General features: G+C 39.4%; 1 long non-coding RNA gene across 1 annotated transcript; it reads right to left on the reverse strand.

Annotated features, from left to right (window-relative positions):
* Positions 1-7,333: 7,333 nt before the first annotated feature.
* LOC114563756 (uncharacterized) lies at positions 7,334-14,291 on the reverse strand. Its single transcript, XR_003693679.1, has 3 exons — positions 14,213-14,291; positions 9,973-10,135; positions 7,334-7,382 (listed from the first exon to the last, which is right to left on the reverse strand). It is a non-coding gene; the product is annotated as an uncharacterized LOC114563756 (long non-coding RNA).
* Between the last annotated feature and the right edge of the window lie 1,611 nt (positions 14,292-15,902).

The following is a 15,902-nucleotide window of genomic DNA, read 5'->3' on the forward strand; positions in this document are numbered from 1 at the left end:
GACATTTTTTGGGAGCCCTATATTCAAAATGGCTGCCGTCAGCCTAGCTGGAAATTAACTTTTTAATGGTTTTGCCCACAGTACTGCATAATACATGGTTTCTGAGTCTATTTGGGTCAAGAAATTCATAAATGATAAAGATTTATTGATTTGACCTATTTTTGACCTTCAAATTCAAGATGGCCGCCGATTTTTGGCTATTTAAATGTCATTTTTTCAAAATCGTCAAAGAGCCTTAATATTAGGCTCAAATGAAAGCTCTGCCCATACTGAGTGCAGTTATGGACAGCAAAATTAAAACATACACATATGTCATCAGATGTCTGGGTTGGAACCAATGAAAGAGAGGAGATTATTAGGGCCCGAGCGCCAACAGCGGTGAAGGCCCTATTGAAACTGAAGGAATTATTATTATTTTCTGCAAATTTATTGACTTTTTGAGGGGCTTAACATATTCAAAAACTCACCAAAATTGGCGGACTCATTAAGTCTGGTGAAAATGTACGTATTTTAAGGGTTTCAGGGAATAGGCGTGCAAAAATGGCTCACTAGCGCCCCCTACAAAGTTAAACAAAATGGAGCCCCTGCAGTGTGTTTAACGTAGACTCACGAAACTTGGTACACATATGTAACATGTCAGGATGTACAAAAAGCTTCATTGGAGCCATACCCTAAACCCAACAGGAAGTCCACCATTTTGATTTCAAAGTTTGAAATTAGTGCAATTTTGGCCATTTCCACATGTCGTACTTTAACAAACTCCTCCTAGAGATTTCATCCGATCAACTTCAAATTCGGTCTGTGCCATCTTAAGACCTTAAAGGGTTGATATAATGATTATATAGGGTATTTCACACTGTTCCTTAAGGTCTCTTAATGGGGTATGTAACATTGGTTGGGCTGAAAATGGCCTGGTTGATATTTTATTGGCCCTTATGCATGCCTGTGTTTTGGCTCTATTTATAACAAGAGCTTTTCTTCCAAATATGGTATGCTCATGAATATTTAGATAATCTCCCCGCTGATTGGTTGAGCGAAACCCCCATACACACACATTAGAGACGAGACAGCAGGTCTCATATTCCAGGCACTGCAATGTTTCGTTACCAAATTAATTTCTGAGACTTTTTTATGCGAGAAAAACAACTATATTAAGCTCAAATATGGGCCGTTTCACAAAAATGTATGGTCATTTGCAAATTTGGTAAGACGAGTCGGACTTTAGGAGCTCCACACAGTCTGACGAGAAAGTGGCAGAATGCTGGGCTCCATACCCAGGGCAACGTCAGCCTTTGTGGATTACTACACTACCGACTATTACAGTTATGAACGTGAGGGGTCTTGTAAGGAGGAGCAGCTAGCTAGCTATATGTCCCATTCAATACAATGGGAACAGGTCACGGCTAGCTAGCTACACTTTCTGCATAACTATAGTATATTTACAGTTTGAATTTCGTCACGGCACTTATATTACAGGTTCCCCAAGGTCTTATAAAGCTAACAGTTGTGTCCGATTTCAATTTAAGGCATTTTTGTGAACGTCAGGGGTCTTGTTATGAGGAGCAGCTAGCTAGCTAGCTATAGTACAGGCCAAAAGTTTGGACACACCTTCTCATTCAAGTGCGTTGCACAAAGACATGGCGGTTGGAACCAAAGATCTCAAATTTGGACTCATCAGACCAAAGCACAGATTTCCACTGGTCTAATGTCCATTCCTTGTGTTTCTTGGCCAAAACAAATCTCTTCTGCTTGTTGCCTCTCCTTAGCAGTGGTTTCCTAGCAGCTACTTGACCATGAAGGCCTGATTCATGTCTCCTCTCAACAGTTGTCCTATAGATGTGTCTGCTGCTAGAACTCTAATCTGAGCTGCTGTTAACTTGCGATTTCTGAGGCTGATGACTCGGATGAACTTATCCTCAGCAGCAGAGGTGACTCTTGGTCTTCCTTTCCTGGAGCGGTCCTCGTGAGCCAGTTTCGTTGTAGCGCTTGATGGTTTTTGCGACTGCACTTGGGGACACATTTTTCGCAATTTTCCGGATTGATTGACCGTCATTTGTTAAAGTAATGATGGCCACTCGTTTTTCTTTACTTAGCTGATTGGTTCATTGCCATAATATGAATTCTAACAGTTGTCCAATAGGGCTGTCGGCTGTGTATCAACCTGACTTCTGCACAACACAACTGATGGTCCCAACCCCATTAATAAGGGAACAAGTCCACTAATTAACCCCTGACAAGGCACACCTGTGAAGTGAAAACCATTTCAGGTGACTACTTCATGAAGCTCATTGAGAGAACACCAAGGGTTTGCAGCGCTATCAAAAAAGCAAAGGGTGGCTACTTTGAGGAATCCACAAAGGCTGACGTTGCCCTGGGTATGGAGCCCAGCAGGCTGCCGCTTTCTCGTCAGACTGTGTGGAGCTCCTAAAGTCCGACAATTCTTACCAAATTTGCAATTAGCTATCAATTTTTGTGAAACGGCCCATATTTGAGCTTAATATCTAGTTGATTTCTGGCATAAAAAAGTCTCAGAAGTGAATTTGGTAATGAAACATTGCAGTGCCTGGAATATGAGACCTGCGGTCTCATTTCTAATGTGTGTGTATGGCGATTCGCTCAACCAATCAGTGGGGAGATTATCTAAATATTCATGAGCATACCATATTTGGAAGAAAAGCTCTTGTTACAAATAGAGCCAAAACACAGGCATGCATAAGGGCCAATAAAATATCAACCAGGCCATTTTCAGCCCAACCAATGTTACATACCCCATTAGGAGACCTTAAGGAACAGTGTGAAATACCCTATATAATCATTCTATCAACCATTTAAGGTCTTAAGATGGCACAGACCGAATTTGAAGTTGAGTGGATGAAATCTCTCGGATGAGTTTGTTAAAGTACGACATGTGGAAATGGCCAAAATTGCACTAATTTCAAACTTTGAAATCAAAATGGCGGAGTTCCTGTTGGGTTTAGTGTATGGCTCCAATGAAACTTTTTGTACATCCTGACATGTTACATATGTGCACCAAGTTTCGTGAGTCTACGTTAAACACACTGCAGGGGCTCCATTTTGTTTAACTTTGTAGGGGGCGCTAGTGAGCCATTTTTGCGCACCTATTCCCTGAAACCCTTAAAATACGTACAATTTCACCAGACTTAATGAGACCGCCAATTTTGGTGAGTTTTTGAATATGTTAAGCCCCTCAAAAAGGCGATAAATTTGCAGAAAATAATAATACTTCCTTCAGTTTCAATAGGGCCTTCGCCGCTGTTGGCGCTCGGGCCCTAATAATCTCCTCTCTTTCAATAGTTCCAACCCAGACATCTGATGACATATGTGTATGTTTTAATGTTTGCTGTCCATAACTGCACTCAGTGGCCCTCATTTATCAACCTAACGTAGAAACCAGCGCAGATATGAGCGCAGAAATCATCTTACGACCGGCTTCACGTGTGATTTATGAAACGTTCATATCACACCAATCAGAGCGTAAGAATGGTCGTACATTGATAAATGCAGCGGCTGGAAATGATCGTAATTTAAATATCACGCCCCAACATATTCTCGGTTTTGAGGCCTCGCCCCTACAATTTACGACATGGTGAGACGTAATCCGGCTGAGAAGCGGCACTTTTCAGAGGTGGAGATTGAAACCCTGATATCTCTGGTTCATTTGCACAAACGTGTGTACTTTTTGGCAGCCTAAAAACTGTTATTAAAGGCTGTAGAAAGAATGCGGAATGGAAAGAGATCACTGATGCGGTCAACAGTGTTGCCGTAGTAAATCGGACTCCAGCTGAAGTTTAGCCTATTTAATTTATACATCCTTGACGCATTTTCTATAGTCCTAATAGTAATAGTAACAGGCTTATATTGCAATCTCTTAGGCCTACATGGTGTACCTATATTTAAATAAACACACGGTAGCGGAGTTTATGCAGTGTTATTTTACTCGTGTTTTTTTTCATTAGTCAGAACGAGACAACAGCTGAGGGAGAGCTCGTGTCCTCCGCCGCCCCCCATCTGAGAGCCATCTGCCCTTAAACAATCCGATGGAGCGCTCCACCGTGGCACGTGTGAGTACGTGTGCACTATTGTATCGGCTCATAGAAGTCTTCTAAAAGAGCCAGATCTGCCTTTGCTGATAAGTGATCAACTGATGACTTCTCCTTCTCCTGTTAAACTGATTATATGCTGCACTGCAAGGCCACGCTGACGCAGAAACTTGCGTACACAAGTTCAGACCAGACGTGAGATTTGATCGCAGCCTATGCTCACGTCCAAATTGATAAATGCCGAGTTTTGCGTAAGAATCGGCGTACGCCTGTTTTAGGTCGTACGCACGTTTCATAAATGAGGGCCAGTATGAGCAGAGCTTTCATTTGAGCCTAATATTAAGGCTCTTTGACGATTTTGAAAAAATGACATTTAAAGAGCCAAAAATCGGCGGCCATCTTGAATTTGAAGGTCAAAAATAAGTCAAATCAATAAATCTTTATCATTTATGAATTTCTTGACCCAAATAGACTCAGAAACCATGTATTATGCAGTACTGTGGGCAAAACCATTAAAAAGTTAATTTCCAGCTAGGCTGACGGCAGCCATTTTGGATATAGGGCTCCCAAAAAATGTCCCCACATTTTTGAGAGGGGCACCCCGGCTAATTACTTTCTTTAACCTTCATAGATGACAAATGCAGTGAGAAACAAACCTTTCCTCTCCACGGTCACGGAACTGCTATAGATGACCCAACTATTACTCCTCTATATTTTTCACAGTTAGCTAATTCAAGCATCAGTTTGCCATAGAGTTTTTTGAATTGGGGTTGTTTGAGTTACTTATCTATAGTCAATGTGTTAGCTACAGTTAGATGGTGGTCGGCACACCCCGGTTTGGAACAGGTGGTAGAGTGGTCGCCTCCCACCTGAAGGTTGTTGGTTCAAATCCCTGGCCCAGCAGTCCCATGTCAAAGTGTCCTTGGGCAAGACACTGAACTGCGAATTGCTCCCAATTGGAGTGTAAATGTTTATCTGATGAGCAGGTGGCACCTTGTATGGCAGCCTCGGCTACCAGTGTGTGAATAGTGAATGGTTCCTGTACTATTTAAAAAAAGCACTTTGAGTAGTCATTAAGACTAGAAAAGCGCTATATAAATACAGCCCATTTACATTTAGCTGTACAGTATTATTACACAAGGTTAATGTACATAGAAATGTACATGTAAATGATTAATGAGAGGTTCAATGAGCTTTTTGAGCTAACGTTGCCACACTCAGCCCTCTCCTTAGCCCAAGCTGTTACACTGTCATGATTCGTGTCCCTGGCTCGCAATAACGATCTCCTTTGAGGCCATGATATGACTGGAGACGAGAGATTACAGAGAAAAAGCCCAAATCGATGGATAATGAATACCAATCAATCACTGGCGGGGAAGGTGGGAGTATGTGGCAATAGAGAGAGCTCTCTTGGTCTCTGGCATCTGTTTGATTAATGCTTTGTCTCGCAGTGCGTGGTGACCGGGACTCCCATAATGCATTGCAGACCACTGTCTGGAGAGTTCATTTTCTATAATCTCAATCCCCCAAACCCTTCCATCCTCTCGTAGCTTCGCGTTATGATGCCTCCCAGTTGACCGAGGCAGTAATGCAACCATTAATAGTGTTGCCATGGTGATTAATCACAAACCCTGACCCTGAGTCAAAGCCCTTTGTGCTGTTGAAACAATAGTTTTTTTTTCTTGGGGGGATGGGGGTGGGGCAAGATGGCATGTATTACATTCTTTGCCCTTGGTGTGACTCACACTTGTAGGTGGTTGACCTGTTCACAGCCACAATTAAAACTATCATTCAAATCGATAAATCCAGTTTATTTCAGACCATATAAATCTTCCAGAATCCGGTATATAGCAGCCCAGCCCAACAGTACTGTTGTATATCTCAGCGTGTCGCTGCTATAGGTGACACATGGGTTTAACAAATGAGATGAGGTGTGAAACAACAGATAAGAAGAAACTTAATTGGATCCCTGTGGGGAATTAAATGACTGCAGCAGCCACACTAATAGCATTCAGCAGGGAAAAAGACAGAGATAATGAGAACACATGACTGAAATGAAATAAACAATACAAATTTATGGAACAATGAATTAATGATATATGCAACTATGAAATGCAACTGTTAGGCTCTATAAATGTATACTCATCTCTGAATAAATATTACAGGGACGGAGATATGAGGAAGGGGGCAAGAAGTATAAACATGTATGATAGATAAAAACGCGGATTTACAGTTGGTACATACAAATATTGCTGGTGGACATGATTACATATTTTATAGACCTTTAAATACAATTTTGATACATACAAATATATATAGTAGATCAGCTGGAGGGAAAGGCTAACATTTTAAAAAATCATTACCTTTGGGTTGCTCTTCACTACCACAAGTATAAGTGGTTCTGGTATTTTTTTATGAAACGTACCTACAATCATTTAAAAAGTTTCATATTAGGTATAATGGATATGTTTTTTGTCGAAAGCTGAAACAAGTTGTCCACAACTCAGTTAGTAGATCAACAAAAAGTTAATAGGCAACTATTTTGAGAATCGATTAATCGTTTAGTATTTTCAAGAAGAAATTTCAGATATTCTGATGGTTCTTTGTCTTACATCATAGCAAACTGAAATGATTTGGTTGGACAAAAAAAAAATAAAAGATTTGAACTTGGGTTTTATAGACCAAACAATTGATCAATTCATCAAGAAAATATGTATGGATTATTAGAAAATGAAAATAATTGTTAGTTGCAGCATCAATATTATCCCATTTTATATTTCAATTTGAGACTAGCTATTCTATTCACAGAAATGTTTGGCATTTCTGACGAATTTTAGCATGCACAATATCTAAATCTTGTAGAAAACACACCTCAGGCTTTAGAAGTTTGGTCTACACAACCTCAATTCCTTTTTTTTTTTTATTCAGATAAGAGGACACACATTTCAGAAATGCCAGCCTTTATACTTCACACCAGACAAGCATAATCAGTAATTGCAGCACTTACTGTCAAAGCAAGCTCCTAGACTAACTTGAAGGCACAAGGGAAATTTGTTTACAGTATCTTTAGAGAAAAAAATTAAGTTTTAGCCTTGAGCACTTAAAATGGCTGAATATAAAATTATTGAATTTGTGAGCATAAATCTTTGCGAGTGGTCTTTATTGCCTTCCCTCTGCTCTTCAGAGGCCACAGCAAGTGCACACAAGCAAAGCCTGGATTAGCGGGTAATGGCTGGCATCAATAGGACTGTAATGTCATTTCGTGATGCATCCCGGTCGTTACTGGGCCGGCAAAGAGTGGTCCCCGGCTCGCTGTAATGACTGGGATGTCAGGAAAACAAATGTTATTACGCAGCAGTATTAAATATAGCTGTTATTTCTGTGACAGAAGTGGGCGAAGAGAGCAGTCAGCTGATTTATAATGTGTTTCCTTCAGTCAGATGAAAGCACACTGCTTACTGTGTGTCTTCAGTGGCGCAGGAATATTTCACTCATGCAAAGAAACCGTTCCTATATTTGGATTTTATTGGAGCTGGATTGATTAATCTTTTCAAGCCGGCACAAAAACTTAGCTGAATATGGTTGTTGTTCATAGATTTATTTTGTATTTCAATACTGTGCGGCATGAAAATCCACAAACAATAAAAGATGGGTTATTACTAGCTAAAGCAGTTGGGGTAGTGCCTCTTCGTTAAAGCTGAAATAACTGGGGTTCACAGTAAATGGCAGCTCTCACTGCATGAACTCACTCCTCTGGGACTGAAAATATGATGTTATTTTAATCAGTAATGCAGCGAAAAGAGAATCAGCCTGTATTTGTATTTATTAGCCACTAGGGTGTAACATTTTAAAATGGTGCTTAAACTGAACATAAGTCTTTCTGTATCAGTCCTCTCTGATTTCACTCTCTTCTTACTCTTTTAGTGACTTCATTCATAACCTTTATTTAAGAATCTCGGAAATCATTGAGGTTTCCCTCATTTTCAATGATGCCGAGATACAAGACACATAAAACATAATGCACAAAACAAGTAAATAATACTCAATGAAAACAATCACACATAGAAGTGAAGTGATCTGAAATTACAATCTTAAAGTGGGTAGGGAGAGTGTCCATCTTAAGTGAACATTGAAGGTGGTTCCATGCTTTTGGTGCATAGAAACTAAAAGGAGATTTAGTTCAAAGTAGCCACCCTTTGCTTTTTTTTGATAACTCTGCAAACCCTTGGTGTTCTCTCAATGAGCTTCATGAGGTAGTCACCTGAAATGGTTTTCACTTCACAGGTGTGCTTTGTCAGGGTTAATTAGTGGAATTTTTTCCCTTATTAATAAAAAAAGCAAAGGGTGGCTACTTTGAAGAATCTAAAATATAAGACATGTTTTCAGTTATTTCACACTTTTTTGTTAAGTACATAATTCCATATGTGTTCATTCATAGTTTTGATGCCTTCAGTGAGAATCTACAATGTAAATAGTCATGAAAATAAAAAGGAAACGCATTGAATGAGAAGGTGTGTCCAAACTTTTGGCCTGTACTGTATATGGTGGTAACAGTCCAATGAGAGTTTTATGGATGAAAAGACACAAATGTTTTTCGCGCCTTTGTGCCAAGCAGGTCTAACCAACTTTGTTATACAGATTACAGTGGTGAGTGTCATAGGGATCTTCCATGATGACTCTGAGGGCAGAGTGACAAACTGAGTCATGTCTATAAATGATGTCACCATAATCCATAATGGAATTGGTTTTACGTTAAACAAACTTTTCGTATGCTGAACAGCTAGGGATTGTTAAGAGATGTCAGCAGACCACTGTGGTCTGCATCTTTCCATCACCTAATCATATGCAGCAATGAATGGAGGGATTACATCTTTAGCTGTAACCTGATGATGATGAATGCTTTTTATACTTTATATTGTTGTTTCTTGTGTTTGGTGAGCTGAAGACAAATTTCCACACTGGTGGACAATAAAGATGTATTCTGTATCATATATTCTATTCAGATTCAACTTTACCTCACGTAGGTGACTTTGTTTTGCGTGAAAAGGTGTTGTAGTAAAGAGCACGTAAACCGAGACCAAGTCATCACCAAGACCAGAATGTATCAAGACCAAGACAAGACCAAGACTTTGAAGGGTTGAGACCGAGTTAAGACCAAGACCAGACCAGTGCGAGTCCCACACTGTCTATATCGACTACGTTTCATTTCCAGGATTCTTTAGGTGCCGGATGTCCGTTACCTTCCGCTTTCTTTGTTTTGGCATTCTAAACTCCGGTGGATTTATGAGGACTATGGTTAATTACTCCTCAGATCTCTGCAGGGTACATTTTATGTATGCACCTGAATTCCTATTTTTTTTTTATTTTAAACTTCATTTTATATTCTGTATTGTTAAACTAATCATGCTTTTATTTCTCCCTAGTTGTTCTCTGTATGAGCAGTACTCATAAGCCTTCAGAAGGTCAGTCTACACTGCTCCCCAACACTGTAATTCATTATGTGTGCGGCTTTTACTGCCTTTTGAAAATTGTCTCACAACTTGTTATTAAAATGGACATCATCTCTCTGCGAGCACTGGAGGATTTAGGGTAATGAGGGAAATTGGCCGGCAGTGTCCCCGAGCTCAACTCATCCTCCATCAGTGCTGTTCGAGATGTCTGGCTCTCTGTGTAATGAGAAATTTAGCAGCGAAGCAAAAGCAACGTCTCAATCTGCCCTTTCTCTGCACTGTACACATTATGCCAGTATTACTGTTGACACAGGTGGAGGAACATGTCTTACTCCATGTTCCATGTGTCAGAATTATTTATGTGCTGCATTCCAGATGTATGGTAAACAATGCTGGAGGAATAATGTCCTTTTAACCATGATTCAAACAGGCACATTGATTAAAGAAACGGTATTACTTACAGGCTATAGCAGGTGTTGTTGCACAGAGAAGTTATATTGTCACACATGAGAGATCATTGGTGGATCCACTGACCAGCTGGATGTCAAACGTCTTTCCCACCTGTCTGTGTGTTTAGGATGGCCAACAGGAAACTGTGAAAAGTTGAAGCTTTCCTTCACACAACTGATTTAAAAAAAGAATAGAAAAAAAACAATATTTTACAATACAGTGAGCGAAATATGTTGCTGCCAGAACAAAACAAATGTTAAAAGTAGTATATCTATGACCCACGTCTTTCAAACTAATTCTGAGTCTTCAAGTTTTTACTATCTATGTTCAGTAAAGAGGAGACTTATTGAGTGTATGACAGGCAGCAAAACCTTGTGTTTTAGAGGTTTGATCCTCACGACTTGTACTTTACATTACCATCCATGAGTGAATCAATAACTTACTCTGCAGACATCTGTGAACTAGTTATTGGTTACATGTACAATCTATTCAACAGTTGTTCAAACTCTGTTGGGTCAAGTTATACTACTAACCCTTCAGCACGGTATCACGCACAGTAACATTTTGGATCTACCTAATTTTTAACAGTGTATGAACCATATTTCCTTGCTACAACCCACATCCGCACAGAAACATTGTGCAACATGTAGCTGACATAACTATCTTATTTCTTTGTTGCAGCAGTTGATCTGGAATTATGGGTAAAAACAAAAAAATAATCTAGTTCCAGACCATAGCAAAAATGTAATGGTCAACCTGTTGCATATTCCTTTTAAACAATCCACAAGAAGAGCATGCTCAGACTTGCTATCAACATCTCTTCTGACTCCATGCATGTTTTAAATTATGAATACCAACTTTTGGCGATTCAAAGTCCCTTGGTTTAGATACAGGCTTTACATAAGTCTATCCTGTTGCTAAACCAAAATCAGTGTGCTGCCAATTAAGGCTACGTTTACACGTGGCCAACTAATTTCCTAAACGGACATTTCACCTTCTCCGTTTACAAAAATAACATTGTGCACACCTGTCAGTTTTCATAAAAGCGTTCTTTTACACAAACCCGTGTACGTAATGTGTAATCCCCACTCTGGCTGGAGTTTTTAGAAAGAATCGTTTTCAGAGGCGAATTCTCCGTTTGCGTGTAAACAAAGGGCACAAACGGGTCTACGAGATCTGGACCAGACGATATCACATAACATGTTTCGCTGCCATGGCTGTTGATATGTCTTCATCTTTGTGCTATATGTGTACTTGCTGTCTTTTTCTTCTTATTACTTCTTTTTGAGCGGAGCTGCTCAGGAACGCAAAATGAATTTCAGTGTAAACGGACAATAAAGTTGTATTGTACTGCTGTGTTTCTCTGGCCAAAAATGATTTGTGCAACTAGCGTCAGTCAAATTTGACCATCGATTTGTGAAATGACTCCAGAAAGCCACCATGCCTGGCCAATATATCACCCCCTAAAACCACAAATTAACATTTTTACATTTCAGTTTTATACAGATTAAATATACAAAATATAGTGTTAACTAGGTCATTTCAGAACATTTTGTTACCTTTGGACAGTGGCACTTCCTGTGCCATTGCTTTTATGTTCTCTGGATTTCATTCTACCTTTTAGAAATTATTTTATCCATCAACACCTCAAAGAATGGGTGCATACAAAAAGAGACAGAGATGTGATGCTGCTTTCCATGATTCCCAGTCCTAAAATTTTAACAACTAACCTACACTTGTTTATGGTGTTTTTACGCTTCTGACAAAAATGCAATATATGGTTCCCTGTTAAGTGTGTAAGGTTTCATTAAATCCATTTGAATTCCACTTACTGTAATATTTTTGGCCCCAATTATTGTAGCAGGGAAATATGATATCAGCACATCCCTACTTTTGCCAGAGACGTGCTCGCTGATTCCCTCTGTTCCCTTACAGATATGAGTGTGGTATCAATCTTTTCATCTAACTCAGCAAGAAAACGAATAAGCCTATTTCCCCAAAATGTTGAATTATTCCTAAGAGGTAGACATAAGCACAGTCCTGATTCTGCATGACGGGCATTTGAGTTTGCCCTGCAGACCCAGACATTTGGGGGTTCTGCTTATTTATAAAAACACAGTGGTGCCTAATAACTTCATGCCATCTAGGCTTAGTCATTTAAATCTATGAAATTATGTTTCATTTTATTATACTGCAGTGTGATTCAAATATCACTAGAACAAAATCTTACTGTACATTTTTTACATTTTGCTAAACACAATCTTCAAAGTGATTTAGATGTTATGATGTGAACAGTTCTAGTTGATTAACCTCATGTCAGAGCACCAATTAAACCAGTTTTTATTTTCTCACCACAAACCTCTGTTCTATAGTTTCCTCATTATCAAACACTCTGCTGGCAATGCAGTGCTTGTCAAGCACCAGGCTGAATGTAGGTTAACTCCAATCACAGAGATGAAAACCCACATTCCCTTTAACAACCCTTACTCCCCTTATTAATGTTCCTCCCAATTTACATAGGGATTAACGCTCATTAATCATAATGAAACACAAATATTCCCAAAAGTTTCCCATCTCTCTTAAGCAATCCATCCTCATTTGTTTTCGCCCACTTAATAAAGATACTATGTTCGCCAGTTTTGCATGATGACATTTTTAAATACTGAGCTTTTTTTCACCTTTTCAACTTTTTACTTTTGGAGGTAGAAAGTCAGGGTCTGCTACAACACGGGGTTTCAAATTAGGGAGAGAATGCCAAAGACAAAAAAGACAGTGGCATCATTAAGATTTCCTTACGCTGCCCTTGCTGCTAATTAAATACAGTAAGAACTCTCTGAGGAGGATGAGGTGTTGCTTCATGTCGAAAGCCTTGGTGGTGGTTTTTCTCTCTCCCTCTTTGTTGATGATGTGGATAATGAGCCACCTGCCTTACTGGAATCCTGCAATATTTCACTCAGTATTTCTCCGGAGCACCGGGAATGAAATGCTCAGTGTGGTATGAAAGAACAAAAAGGAAAGGCAGATTCTTGGCTCAGTTGCTCAATAATTTGCACAGTGCACATTTTTATCTTTTTTTGCAAACTGCCTGCACCCTATTTTTCTTATCTCCAGACTTTCCGGTTAGCATTGAAATTTGTAATATTTGTAATAATAATTTATTATTATCAAACCAAACTGTTTGGGGGAGTTTTACCCATAATGGGGATGTGATACATGCATTTACTTTCTCCATACTCCATAAGAACATACTATTGAGAAATGTTGATCAGGTTTTCAGGCTGTGTATTAGCAACACTGACATTTATATGTTCATATTACTGATTAATGACATTTTTTACTGCATAGCAACAACTAAGAGGTAAAACAACTGGGCAAATGTGACTGAGGATACTCCATCATCTTTGGCTGTTGCTGAAATGCACAATTTAGGTACAAGTAAGTACTAGGCTTTTACGAGCTAGCAGTGCACGGTTACCCGTAAATTCCACGTCTGGCTGCGTTCCGGTGGTGCCACCAATAATAGCCACCACTCAAGACAATTCTTGTTATGCAACCAGAAGCGTGAGAGAAGTATCTCTCCGCTCCGCTAAATATATACGCCTATGTCTATTTTTGACTAGAGCTGCGGGGCGTTCAACAGATAGTGGAAGAGCTCGACACTCCCGGTGTGCTATGATGCATGCCGGATGACGGAACAACCAGAACGCGGCGCATCTGCACCTGGCGGAATTTCGGGGTTAGTTTTGTCTATAGCCATGCGAGCAGCTCTGCGAGGCTGTACTTAGACACAGTGATGATTTAAGCTAAATGCTACAATTATATTGCTAACATATTGATGTTTAGAGGGTATAATGTTGACCATGGTCACCATTTTAGTTTAGTGTATATAAAGCACACAATTCAGCAGGATAAGCCAAACTCCATTCAAATTAAAACAGGAGTAAGGATAGCGTCCAAACTCCTGGTGCTTAATTTGGCGGCACCCTCATATACAATATAAATGGGAGTGAGAAGCAAGATGCATAATCAAATAAAACACTACAGTATAAACTCCACATAGCTGCCATGCATCTGCTGTATAATGCTTCAAGTGTACAGTATTCATGGCATGCAATTAAGCTAACAATTTGCTAACTTACATGTGGTTTAGCTTACAATTTACTAACATACAGAAATTAGGCTTTATAAAATGTTCATCACTAAAATAATACCCAGGTATTGTTCTATGGTCTGTGCTAAACTAATACTTACAGACGATGCTTTAGAAGGCGTAAACAAAAGGTAGGATTCCAGCAATATTAATTGAATGTATTCAGCAAAAATGTGGCTGGATACTGAAGACTAAAATGGCTGACTTCCTGTCCTGGGTCAAAGTGCATGTCAAACAAAAAAAAAATTAAAGGGCTGAGAGGGGGGCATTAATTCCCCAAACCTGAAGACAGAACAGTTCCCATGCTAACATTTGCTAATTAGCACTAAACACCAACTACAGTTAAGACTAATGGGAAAGTTGTTAGTTTTACAGGTACGTGTTAATCAAGTATTTAACAAAAATACTTTTTTGGCCTGATGATGGCGCTAGAGGAAAAGTCACATTAATCATAAAAAGTTGTTTAAATTCATCCACTGGAGACCTTAAATATCCATTCAATAGTCAGAAGATATTTCACCCTGAACCACAAATGTCAACCTCAGGAGTGGAAAGGTCAGCGGATCACTAAATTCATTAGGACTAATCCTCTGGTTATCATGGATGCTTGTACAATCCCTCCAGTAATTGTTGAGATACGTATGTCCATCTGAATGAAGTGGCTTATCGGCTGACGGATTGACAAACAGACCGGCATTGCCATCCCTATAGATCTATACCACTTTCTCTTGGGATTACATCATCATCGTTTGCAGTGGCATTAAGATTTTAAAAGTATCTAAATAATAATAAGTATCTAAGTAATCTTAAAAAACGTGTATTATGGTTGCAGATTACCATTTTTAAACTCAAAGACATAATGCATTTTTAGTGTATGTTTTTAAGTTTAACAAGTTTTATATTTTTACTCGGAAGACTACTTACCAGACAGCCCCTGTTGTGCACACACACTTCTCTGCCTCCACTCTACCATCAGAATAGCGGTGGGGATGATGGAAGGAAGCATCCCCTGCTATGCAAAATGCAAATGTGAACTTTGCAGAGAGACCAAATTTGATTCCCAGGTCTCCTTGGTTAGCTGAGAAAGAACAAAAGGACCAGTTGATGTGCCTCCATGTCTGACGAGGTGCCTATTTACGGTTTCAGTGGGTGGTTAACAAGAGTGCTGTGGCGACTGTACCTGCAGATAACACAAAGGTGGTCATGCTAACTCTGTGGGTCGGTGGACAGCACTTTGAATGAGTTGGTGCATGCAAGTGAGGGACTTCTCTGACTTTCTCTCAAGACAGAAATGTGTATACCTTTTAGCCAAAGCCAAAGTGTCGTCTGGAGAAGGCCGTGTTGTTGAGTTGGTCAGTCAGTTCAAACCCATATACTGTAGAAAACAATGTTTGTAAGTGAACAACTTATTTTCCTTGAATTATGTTCAATTTGTTTTTCCCTTTTGTTATGTATATGTATGTATGTATATGTGAAAGGGATAGCAGATGAACCTAAATAGAATTATCATCTGATTCTACAGCTGCCCTTCTCTTTACTGAGATGTAGTTTCAGCTCATTGTTCAACTGTTCTGAGCATTTAGCAGCTAAAAAGCCAGGTATTTCCATCTGGAGTTGGTAGAGACCAAAAACAGAGCTAAAAGCAGAGTAACTATTGGACTTACATTCACCAGGTGGCCAGAAATACAACTACAAATAAATTATACTGTTGCTTTATAACTGCTGGATGCTGAAGTTCACCATACAAGGTGATCATATGTCAAGCACCCAAGTGGCAAAAAAAACCCTACT

This window comes from Perca flavescens, chromosome 11 (genome assembly GCF_004354835.1).
Source record: "Perca flavescens isolate YP-PL-M2 chromosome 11, PFLA_1.0, whole genome shotgun sequence".
Taxonomy (NCBI): Eukaryota; Metazoa; Chordata; class Actinopteri; order Perciformes; family Percidae; genus Perca; species Perca flavescens.